The following is a 12339-nucleotide window of genomic DNA, read 5'->3' as shown; positions in this document are numbered from 1 at the left end:
CAAACAAGCTACCAAGCAACGCATAACAACAAAAACAAAAACGTGACAGCCTCTCTCGTGGATGATGATATTGTAACTAGGGAAGGGAATAATGGGAGGTGTCCTAAAATTCTGACCCATGACCTAAATGGCAAAGTTCTTCTACTGACACTGTCCAAGAGCTGTTGCTTCCTCTGCACAGCTGGGAGCCAGCACAGCTGGGAGCCAGCACAGCTGGGAGCCAGCACAGCTGGGAGCCAGCATGACCTCTGATGCTGGAGCTCAGAAGGCTGGGAGGGAGCTCCTGAGGTCAGGACCTCAGCAGCAGAGGTGGGTGTGGGGTGGGTATGGGGTAGAGGTAGGAAGGTAGGGAGTGATAACACATCCCTGATCCCCAAGATACCTCCTGCTTGATTCACAGGCTTCTGATGGTTTAGTTTAGATAAACTAGAAAGGTTTCCTCTTCTTCTTCTTTTTTTTAACAGTGGTAAAATATACTTTTATTTACCTTGTTGAGTCAGAAGGTTGTAAAAAAAAATATTTCTAAAGTAGATACCAAGCAAAACAGAAAGGTATTTTAGAAGTCCAGTTACCCTGGAGTTTATTTAAACTAAAGGAAAGGTCATGTTTTCATGCAACAAGCACTTGGTTCTTTAAATAACGACAGTGACAAACAGCAGAAAGAGTTAGAGAATGCTGCACTTGTGATCCATACAAAACATCAACGTTCCGGGTCGTACATAATTAAAGAAACATCTCGCTTTTCCAAATACTGTAATAGCCAATGTATAGGGGCGAGCCTTTATGTGGGTATAGGAGTGCAATTTAGAAAAAAAAAAACCACACAGGAACTAGTCAATTTCTTTACAATCACTGAGCAAGAAAAGCAACGTTGAACTTGCATGATGATTTTATGCAGCCTCTAAGCAGTACCTTGACTTTTTTTAAATATTTATTTATTTATTTATTTTATGTATAAGTACACTGTAGCTGTCTTCAGACACACCAGAAGAGGGTATTAGATCTCATTACAGATGGTTGTAAGCCACCATGTGGTTGCTGGGATTTGAACTCAGGACCTCGGGAAGAGCAGTCAGTGCTCTTAACCACTGAGCCATCTCTCCAGCCCCAACAGTACCTTGACTTTAATCCAAGAGCAAATACTCTCCTCTCCTCCTCTATTGTTGGTAAACAATCACATGGTAAATTTAGGCGACTTTTCCTCTGGGTTTTACCTGGGAGTGGCCTCTTTAATATTTATATAAAAGAGGGCGGGTTTGGCACTTTTATACTGACGTCACCAGTGTTAATATTTCCTGGGATCCCTGGAAGATTCATATTCCTTACAGCTGACACAGCATGGGCTGGAGCTCCTGTAAGCCAGCCTCAGATTTCTCCAGCTTTATTGTGTATCAATTTGTGTGACAATCTCATTCCTGTCGGTCTCCAATACCATTCGCCCACCACCATTTCTGCAAGAATATTATGATCCTTGTCTACCTGGAATATTAAATCCAGTTCAAAGACATCTTCAAAACACTTGTCTAACATTTCCCCAGATACTTGAATTAGATCTAAAATGCCAAGTTCGCTTACTGAGGAATCCACACAGAAGACAAAAATATAGTGTTGCATAATGTCTGCAAATCGGTTTGTTGTCAGATCCTCCAATTAATAATCCCCCTCCCAGGAATCAGAGAAAAGACTGGAAGAGCTTGAAGGGCTCGAGACCCCATATGAACAACAATGCCAACCAACCAGAGCTTCCAGGGACTAAGCCACTACCCAAAGACTATACATGGACTGACTCAGGGCTCCAACTGCATAGGTAGCAATGAATAGCCTAGTAAGAGCACCAGTGGAAGGGGAAGCCCTTGGTCCTGCCAAGACTGAACCCCCAGTGAACATGATTGTTGGGGGGAGGGCGGTAATGGGGGGAGGATGGGGAGGGGAACACCCATAGAGAAGGGGGGGAGGGGTTAGGGGGATGTTGGCCTGGAAACTGGTAAAGGGAATAACAATCAAAATGTAAATAAGAAATACTCAAGTTACATTCTCATCTTGCTTAGAGACCGAAGGGAAAGTCTCCCTGATGATTTGCTGTCTTCACTATAGGGCTGGCAGAATTTGGGGAGCCAATGTTGAAGATGAGGATGGCCTTGATCACCACAGGGCCTGGCAGACCTGGGGGGCCCTGGGTCAGGGTGGGGGCGGGTGTCACCTTGGTTGTAGATGCTTCCCCACCTGCCCCCTCCTGCACATGCGCCCCTAGAAATGTTTCTTAAGCCCATGACCTGAAGCAGGGGTGTACAAAGGTACAAATGAATGTAAAAAGAAGCAAAAATAGCCAGATAGGAGAAAAAAAAATACCTGGAGTGATTTGGAGTTTGGACTCCCTGTTTCCTGTTTAAGCTGTGGTGGTCCAGCTTCCACAGGAGACAGGAGTTGACTCCCGTGGTCTTAGGCTGTTTCTTGTTTTTGTTTTGTTTGTTTATTTTTGTGTGCATTGATGCTTTGCCTGCATGTATTTCTGTGTGAGAGCGTCAGATTCCCTGGAACTGAAGTTACAGACAGTTGTGAACTGCCATGTGGGTGCTGGGAGTTGAACCAAGGTTTCTCTGGAAGAGCAGCCAGTGCTCTAACCACTAGGCCGTCTCTTCGGTTCCTACCTCACACTGTTTTTATTGAAGGAGAGTGGGGCTGTAACTCCAGCTATCTGGTTAGGCCTGTCACTGAGCCCACGGGGCCACTTGAAAGGTTTCAGAATTCTTCCTTAGTTCGGGCTGGGGACCTTTGTCAGACAAATAGGTAGTGGGACAGTGGGATTAGGGTTAGGCTCCCTTCCCTCCCCCCAGTTATCCTGGAATCTTCGAACAAAGCTCCACAGAGGTCAGAGGTCATTAGCCACCTAGAACAGACTGTTCTCAGATTCTCTCTGCTTCAGCAGAAAGCAGGTGACGCTCTGGTCCCTTCTGGACACATCTGTTCCATCTGCTGCTGCCCTCTGTTCTCAGACAAGTGCTCACTCTGGCTTCTGATTCTCAGCACAGCAGCCTGGGTACCAGTACTTGGAGAGCCAGAAACACGTCAGGGGCTGGACTCCTAGAGTCCAGGGGTGGTCCTGCCACTAGTCACCAACAGAAAATGTCCCCAAGGTTAATAGCTCTGAGGAACAAATCCTGTGTAACTGGCCATAAAGCGGCTTTAGTGAACAGAGGCTTTGAACTCGCTTCCAGGCAAATGACTAACAGAACAGCTTGTGGCTTTGGTTTTGTTTTGATTTTACATCTAATGCTGATGCTTTGATTTGAGCAACTCAAGATGCAGCTTTCTCCTCCACTCAGGCAGAACACCACAGTCACACAAGGTACCTCTAAATAACCTGTCTTCTAAAGCACACAGGAGCCATGTTCTGACCAAGCCCGTCCTTCCTGTTCGCCTGTCTTGTTCTTGTTTTAACTGAGCAAAGGAACTGGGGAGCAGAAATCCAAGGTGGATGCCCCTCCCACTCCTACCTACCCCTTCCTGCTCTCCCCGCTCCCCCCCTGTGTCCCCTCTCCACCCCATCCCTGCTTTCCTGCCCCACCCCACCCCCTTTGTGTTACAGCCTCAAGCCTGGTCGGTTCACAAGCTTGAGTGCTCTCAGGAGCAAAGGTTAGGGAACGATCCTGATCCTGGCCCTGAGGGAACTTCAGTTTGAATGAGTGACATGACTTGCTAGGGTGAACAATGCCCTGCTGTGCCACCCATTGTCACAGTGACTTGAGATGCTCAGGTAAAGCCATCTGGGTTCAGGTTTGTGCTGGATCTCACTTCCAGGAGCCAGGAATGGCTTAAGCTTAATTTTTTAAAGATTGTGCAGAAATAAGTTCAGAGTCGCTCTGCTTTCTGGCCAAATTCCAGCAGGGCAGATGTTGCAATGTGGTGCCTTCAGTGAACCAAAAGGATCCCTTTCTACTGTGTCTCAGCATTGTCAGCCGCTATCCAAGTTTTCTGTGCCTTTTGGAAGGTGTGAAACCATACGGTGCCCAGGAGTCAAAGCTCCATGCGGCTCCGTTAGGTAGGATTTAGAGCCTCTGCAGCCTTATCTGACTGCTGCCTATCGCCACTCTTGCTTTAGACGCTGTTTCTCAACCACTCTTGAGCCTGCAAATTGGGTTTCTACACTTCAGCTGGTTGCCCCATACTTCCTTTGCTCAGCACAGGATCTTAGGTTCGAGCTGGCTGTTTGTAAACTTTAGTGGGTGGGGAACTTATGGGAGCTTGATCGATGACCACTCAGTTTGTGGAACTGAACCCAGCACGCCCCACTTAGTAGGTGAGGGGTGGCTGAATGGCTCCAGTAGGCCCTAGCATGGTAAATGTGACTCTGACAGGCCTTGCCCTTCTCCTGTTCCCTCTGCCTTGCTAAACCTTTACATTGCATTCCTAAAGCTAGCCCCCAAGTCTGTTCCCTTATTTGGTCACTTCCTCTTCCTGAAGCTGACTCCCACGGTCCAGCTATCAAAGTATTGAAATCCAGCAATCAATCAAACTTCCCCTTTGGTCACTTAATTAACACGCCCAATCCAAACAAACGAGCTCATCCTAACAGGGATTCCCTTTGGGCCAACGGCAGTTTATAAAGGGAAAACTTCTATCCAGAGGAAGTCTTTTGTCCCCTAGGGCAAATAATCCTTTCCCTTCCTAGTTCCCGTTCCCTTCCCCTTCTCCCTCATCCTGTCTCTTCTATCTGTCTTTTATGCCCTGCCCTTTGTCTCTCTGGGGCCAATAAATCTCCTTTGTGCTGAGAACTTGGTCTTGGTGCGTCTTGTGCCTGGTCCCCTCAGTGGGTAGTTGGGATTTGGGACAAGAAAGTATCACCACTTCCTGGGAAGAGGACTGGGGACAGAGGTGTCTGTGGTGGGTCCCGGTGTAGGGGAAACCGTTATTCACAGCCCCTCCTGTTGTCTGGGCCATTGCAGCTGTCAGGTGGTGCCTGTTAAGCAACTGGACTGACTGCCACCCGTGCTCCTCCCATTCCTGGTTGTCCCATGTGTCTGATTCAGGGATGCAGAAGTAAAGACAGCGGTGGAGCAGACCTGTGTTCAAGGAGTTTCCTAATTTAGTCTGGCCAGCCTGGGCACAGCGTCCTGTGAAGCGTTTATTACCTCAGGTGTAGGGAACTCTACCATAGACAAGATGGTCATCCTTTTCCTGAGAGCTGTGACTGGTAGCTTTTCCTTCTTTTCTTTTTTTACCCATTGGGACACAGCTTTGAGTTTTAGGCCTGAAAATATGTCTTCACAAAGAAGGTGACATAAAACAAAAGCACATGCTTCTGAGGACTATACGTGTGTGTGTGTGTGTGTGTGTGTGTGTGTGTGTTGTGTCTGTCTGTGTGTGTGTACGTGTGTGTTTTCATGATAAAAATGCAATTTGCAAGTAATGCAGAAATGTCAAAAAAACAAAACAAAAACAAAAACAAAAACAAAAAAACAAAACCAAAACTCTATTCTTCCAAACTCCTTTTAGTTCTCTCTCCTGGAGGCACGAATGTTTCTTTAATCAATCTAGGAGTACCCAGACCTTTCTGTCTAAAACACAATCAGTTTGCTCTGTTCTGAAGTCAACCAACTTTTTTTCAGTCTGTCATTTTCTTATTTGAAGCTTGTAGGCTTAGAATTTTCAAAGCCTACCTTTAATAAGGGTTCTTAAATGCTTTAACCTCCCTTTTAGTCCTCCTCCCACCAAAGGTAGAGGAAAGGAAAGGTTAATAGGGCAAAGGAGGATGTGGACCTGATTAGAAATAGTTCTTTGGAGCAAATCAGGTCTGTGCGATGTCCGGATACCAGCAGTTCATTCAGTTCACACGGATCAGCAATGGCAGCTCTATCCTCAAGGAATCCTGACGCTGCACCAACTGGCCCGAGGTCACAGAAGTGGCAAGAAGCCGCTGGAACACCATCAGTTCTTTGGTGGCATTTCCCTCTATGAAGTCATGACAAAAGATGAGCTGCAAATAATAGTAAGGCACACCAATACCACACAGCCTGGTCCACTGTTGCGTTCTATGTACACCCTTTTTAAACATCACGTGTTCTTTTTTTTTTTCTTTTTCTTTTTTTTCGGAGCTGGGGACCGAACCCAGGGCCTTGCGCTTGCTAGGCAAGTGCCCTACCACTGAGCTAAATCCCCAACCCCATCACGTGTTCTCTTAAGCATCCAAAGTATCACATGCCCCTTTTCCAGGCTACTTTCAGAAAAACACTATGTGCCTATTCTCAGCAAAACTCCCCCAAAATGTCCACTTCAGCAAAAACATCCTCTAATAAGACGGCTTCCAGGGGCCGATCAAAAAAAAAAAAAAAAAAAAAAGTGTCAGAAAAATATCATGTGACACAACTGAGTCTCCAAAGAAACTAGAAATTTCCACTTTAGAAGCTGATTACTCGGGAACAGGGGTGGTCTTCAAACCACTCCTGTGAGCCCTGATCAGGAGCATGCGCACGCACTCACGCATGCACACACGCACGCACGTACAAATTCTCTTTCACCATGTGTATTTGTGTGTGGATATGCCTGTGCATGTGTCCGTGCGCGTGCCACAGAGCACACTGAGGTCAGTTCTCTATTTCCACCTTGTTGAGGAAGTCTCTCGTTTCCGGTGTTGTGCTGTGTACCCCAGGATAGCTGGCACGCGAGCTTTTGGGCAGGTGTGCTGTTTGTGCCTTCCATCTTGCTGTAGCAGTGTACGGATTACAGATGCCCGCCACTGCACCCAGGTTAAGAGGGTTCTGGGAATGGGGGTAAGAAGGTCAGGCCCAACTTCTTAGGTGGGGATGGGCGGGGCGGGTGGGGCAGGAGCGAGGCTGGAAGAGGAGATAACGCTGAACCATGAGGACAATCGATCGCTCCACAGACAATCCCTGTCCTTTCACACTGTGATGATTTGAATGAGAAGTAACTCCCCCACCCCACCTCCAACCCCTGTAACATATTTGAACTTTCAGGCTCCACTTGGCGGCGCTGTTTGCGTAGGTTATGGAACTTTTAGGATGCAGAGCCTTGCAGGAGGAAATACGTCACTGGGGGCTGGCTTTGAGAGTTTCTAGTCTTGCTTGCTTCCAGTTCACACTCTCTGCTTCCTGTGTGTGGTTGAGATGATCTCTCAGCTTCCTGTTTCTGCTACCACGCCTTCCCTGCTATTATGGAGAGCTAGCCTATAGAACCGTGAGCCAAAATAAACGCTTAAGTCACTTTTGGTTGTGGCATTTTTTCCCCCCATAGCAACAGAAAGGTAACTAATGCATTGTTATACAAGGCTTTGGGATTTAAAAGTAGTGGTAAGTAACATTATTTTTATTTTCAATACTCATTTACACAGCATACCTGCTATGTAGTCACTAGATTTGGTAACCTTGCATGGTACAAGATGATTAATTTGCACTGAGTGGTAGGTTGGGTGAGCTACAATGAGCAAAAATACAGTGCCGGGGGTTGGGGATTTAGCTCAGTGGTAGGGCGCTTGCCTAGCAAGTGCAAGGCCCTCGGTTCGGTCCCCAGCTCGGAAAAAAGAAAAGAAAAGAAAAAAAAAAAATACAGTACCTATTTTCATGAGCGGTATAGTGTACCAATGACCAAATAATCACACACATGAATGTGGATTGTAATAAGGCCAATGTTACACAAGGGCTATCGCTGTTCAAAGCTACACGGGACACTCATCAGATCAGATGGGGATGGAAATGGTTTTCCTGAGGAAGGAACTTGAATAAGTACTTAGTTTCTCTGAGTTATGAGAATAGGTAGTAAGAAGGAAGGGCGGGAGTGGAGAGGAATACACAGAGAGGAAGCCACTGGGACTGGGGTCAGGGGTTAAGGATGAGCACGAAGGTGGGGACAGAGATGTGACATGGTGACCTAAGTCACAGCAGTGAGCTTGCACTTTATTTTAATAGCAATTAAGAAAGCCTTCGAAGTGTTTATGTGGAGAAACAGGCGATTTTAACTTTAAAAGCTTAGGTTTAAGAATTCTCAGGCTTAGGCTGGGGAGATGGCACAGGGTTAAGAGCACTGGTTGCTCTTCCCGAGGTCCTGAGTTCAAATCCCAGCAACCACATGGCGGCTCACAACCACCTGTAATGAAATCTGATGCCCTCTTCTGGTGTGTCTGAAGACAGCTACCGTGTACTCATACATAATAACTATATCTTAATATAAAAAAATAATTCTCAGGCTGTGGAGATGGCTCAGTAGTAAGGCTGGAGCCTGCCTGTGATCAGTGTGGGGGAAGCACATACAGAGGATCTAACTGAAATGTCCAGGGTCAGTGAGAAACCCCGACTAAACCATAAAACAGCAAGACTGGAGGAAGACACCCAAAGTGGCCTCTGCCCTCCACATACCTGCTTGTGCATAGCCTTCATATACATGTACATGCACACACATAGAAATGTTTAGTGACCAGCAGGCTAGGGAATGGGGTGGGGAAGCAAGCATTCTACATTGTTAGTGTAACGGGTATGACATCAGGTGCCCCCGACAGCGGGGACCCAGTTATTTGTGGGGGTCGAGGAGGACCCATACCTGTGGGAGAAAGGGCGAGAAAAGCGAGACCAAGCAGTGTCCTTGTCAAGGTCTGTTTGTTGAGAGGAATGTACAGCATTTAAAGCTCTGAAGCAGGAATTGAAGCAGGAACTGAAGCTTGGGGCAGGGGGCGGGGGGAGTACTGGGAAGTGCCCAAGGACATAAGGTGAATCATTAAACTGCAAGATATCCTCCTTAGACACTGAGGCAACAGACTTCCGGGGACAAGTTCTTTGAAAAGGTCAAGCCCTTCTCAGGAATCTGCTCAGGGCAGGGCTCTAGCTTTGCTTAGGTCGGACGTCCGGTCCCCGACAGTCAGGGAAAGGCAATTCAGCAATAGCTCTCAAGATATTATACTTTGTTCTAAAACATTGCTTTCCGAAGTCTCCTAGAGGGTTCGAATGTTATGGAAACTGACTTGTTCACCACGCCACAGCAACACTGTAATTCAAAAGATGAGACATCGGGGTTGGGGATTTAGCTCAGTGGTAGAGCGCTTGCCTAGCAAGTGCAAGGCCCTGGGTTTGGTTCCCAGCTGGGGGGCGGGGGGGGGGATGAGACATCACCTCGACTTAGATGGAAATGGAGAAAAGGCTAGGTAGGTATCACACAAAAGAACATTCTTCAGTTAAAATACTTTTTCATATGATTAAGAAGTTATCATGGAATATATATTTAATGAAAACAAGGTACGAATATGTATATAGGATGCTAGTGTGTACACAGGCAAAAGGAGCAATGTATAGGTATTTACTCGCGAATGCTTACATTCTTGGGGCTGGAGAGATGGCTCAGTGGTTAAGAGTATTGGTTCTTGATTGACCACATGGCAGCTCACAGCTGTGTGTAACCCCAGTTCCAGGGGACCTGGCACCCCCACACAGACATATATGCAGGCAAAACACCAATGCACATAAAAAAAATTACATTCTTTGTAAAGAGGACTACTAGGGTAAGTGGGAAAAATTATTATTAGATGAACAAATCCTTCATTTGAAAACAAATGAGTAGAGAGGCTGGAGAGATGGCTCAGTGGCTAAGAGCACTGACTTCCAGAGGTCCTGAGTTCAAGTCTCAGCAACCACATGGTGGCTCACAACCATCTGTAATGGGATCTGGTGGTCTCTTCTGGTGTGTCTGAAGACAGCCACAGTATACTCATACATAATAAATAAATAAATAAATAAATAAATAAATAAATAAAAATAAATAAATTGATCTTAAAAAAACCACAACTGAGCAGCTCTCTGCTCCCAGGCCCACTGGAGGGGAGTTCTCGCCGCCTGGTCGGGCGGGCACTCCTGAGGCAGCAGAGCGGAGGAGACCACCAACGCTGCCCACCCCTGCCCACATCCCTGGCCCAGAAGGAAACTGTATATGGCCTCTGGGTACCCGTAGAGGAGGGCCCAGGAGCAGCAGGTCCACTGCGTCTGAGACACCGCACCTGAAGGGACCGACCGGATAAACAGTTCTCTGCACCCAAATCCCGTGGGAGGGAGAGCTAAACCTTCAGAGAGGCGGACACGCCTGGGAAACCAGAAGAGACTGCACGCTGCACACAGTACTGATCCCAGAGGAAAACAAAAGCTATCTGGAACCCTGGTGCACGGAACCTCCCGGAAAGGGCGGCGCAGATCTTCCTGGTTGCTGAGGCCACGGAGAGCTCATAGGCAACACCCCGCGAGCAAACTTGAGCCTGGGGACCACAGGTAAGACAAACTTTTCTGCTACAAACGACTTGCCTGGTGAACTCAAGACACAGGCTCACAGGAACAGCTGAAGACCTGTAGAGAGGAAAAACTACGCCGAAAGCAGAACACTCTGTCCCCATAACTGGCTGAAAGAAAACAGGAAAACAGGTCTACAGCACTCCTGAAACACAGGCTGATAAGACAGTCTAGCCACTGTCAGAAATAGCAGAACAAAGTAACACTAGAGATAATCTGATGGCGAGAGGCAAGCGCAGGAACCCAAGCAACAGAAACCAAGACTACATGGCATCATCGGAGCCCAATTCTCCCACCAAAGCAAACACGGAATATCCAAACACACCAGAAAAGCAAGATCTAGTTTCAAAATCATATTTGATCATGATGTTGGAGGACTTCAAGAAAGACATGAAGAACTCCCTTAGAGAAACACAGGAAAACATAAATAAACAAGTAGAAGCCTACAGAGAGGAATCTTAAAAATTCCTAAAAGAATTCAGGAAAACATAAATAAACAAGTAGAAGCTCATAGAGAGGAGTCACAAAAATCCCTGAAAGAATTCCAGGAAAACACAATCAAACAGTTGAAGGAATTAAAAATGGAAATAGAAGCAATCAAGAAAGAACACATGGAAACAACCCTGGATATAGAAAACCAAAAGAAGAGACAAGGAGCTGTAGATACAAGCTTCACCAACAGAATACAAGAGATGGAAGAGAGAATCTCAGGAGCAGAAGATTCCATAGAAATCATTGACTTAACTGTCAAAGATAATGTAAAGCGGAAAAAGCTACTGGTCCAAAACATACAGGAAATCCAGGACTCAATGAGAAGATCAAACCTAAGGATAATAGGTATAGAAGAGAGTGAAGACTCTCAGCTCAAAGGACCAGTAAATATCTTCAACAAAATCATAGAAGAAAACTTCCTAACCTAAAAAAGAGATACCCATAGGCATACAAGAAGCCTACAGAACTCCAAATAGATTGGACCAGAAAAGAAACACCTCCCGTCACATAATAGTCAAAACACCAAACGCACAAAATAAAAAAAGAATATTAAAAGCAGTAAGGGAAAAAGGTCAAGTAACATATAAAGGCAGACCTATCAGAATCACACCAGACTTTTCGCCAGAAACTATGAAGGCCAGAAGATCCTCGACTGATGTCATACAGACCCTAAGAGAACACAAATGCCAGCCCAGGTTACTGTATCCTGCAAAACTCTCAATCAACATAGATGCAGAAACCAAGATATCCCATGACAAAACCAAATTTACACAATATCTTTCTATAAATCCAGCACTACAAAGGATAATAAATGGTAAAGCCCAACATAAGGAGGCAAGCTATACCCTAGAAGAAGCAAGAAACTAATCGTCTTGGCAACAAAACAAAGAGAAGAAAAGCACACAAACATAACCTCACATCCAAATATGAATACAACCGGAAGCAATAATCACTATTCCTTAATATCTCTCAACATCAATGGCCTCAACTCCCCAATAAAAAGACATAGATTAACAAACTGGATACGCAACGAGGACCCTGCATTCTGCTGCCTACAGGAAACACACCTCAGAGAAAAAGACAGACACTACCTCAGAATGAAAGGCTGGAAAACAACTTTCCAAGCAAATGGTCAGAAGAAGCAAGCTGGAGTAGCCATTCTAATATCAGATAAAATCAATTTTCAACTAAAAGTCATCAAAAAAGATAAGGAAGGACACTTCATATTCATTAAAGGAAAAATCCACCAAGATGAACTCTCCATCCTAAATATCTATGCCCCAAATACAAGGGCACCTACATACGTAAAAGAAACCTTACTAAAGCTCAAAACACACATTTCACCTCACAGGATAATAGTAGGAGATATCAACACCAGACTCTCATCAATGGATAGATCATGGAAACAGGAATTAAACAGAGACGTAGACAGACTAAGAGAAGTCATGAGCCAAATGGACTTAACAGATATTTATAGAACATTCTATCCTAAAGCAAAAGGATATACCTTCTTCTCAGCTCCTCATGGTACTTTCTCCAAAATTGACCATATAATTGGTCAAAAAATGGGCCT

At 45.6% G+C, this 12339-nt stretch overlaps 1 pseudogene; it reads right to left on the bottom strand.

Moving 5' to 3' along the window:
• Positions 1–1236: 1236 nt before the first annotated feature.
• On the bottom strand, positions 1237–6052 carry LOC116911625 (annotated as a pseudogene).
• Positions 6053–12339: the final 6287 nt, after the last annotated feature.

This window comes from Rattus rattus, chromosome 10 (genome assembly GCF_011064425.1).
Source record: "Rattus rattus isolate New Zealand chromosome 10, Rrattus_CSIRO_v1, whole genome shotgun sequence".
NCBI lineage: Eukaryota > Metazoa > Chordata > Mammalia > Rodentia > Muridae > Rattus > Rattus rattus.
The sequence above is the reverse complement of the archived record's forward strand: the minus strand, read 5'-3'. Positions and strand labels throughout refer to the sequence as shown.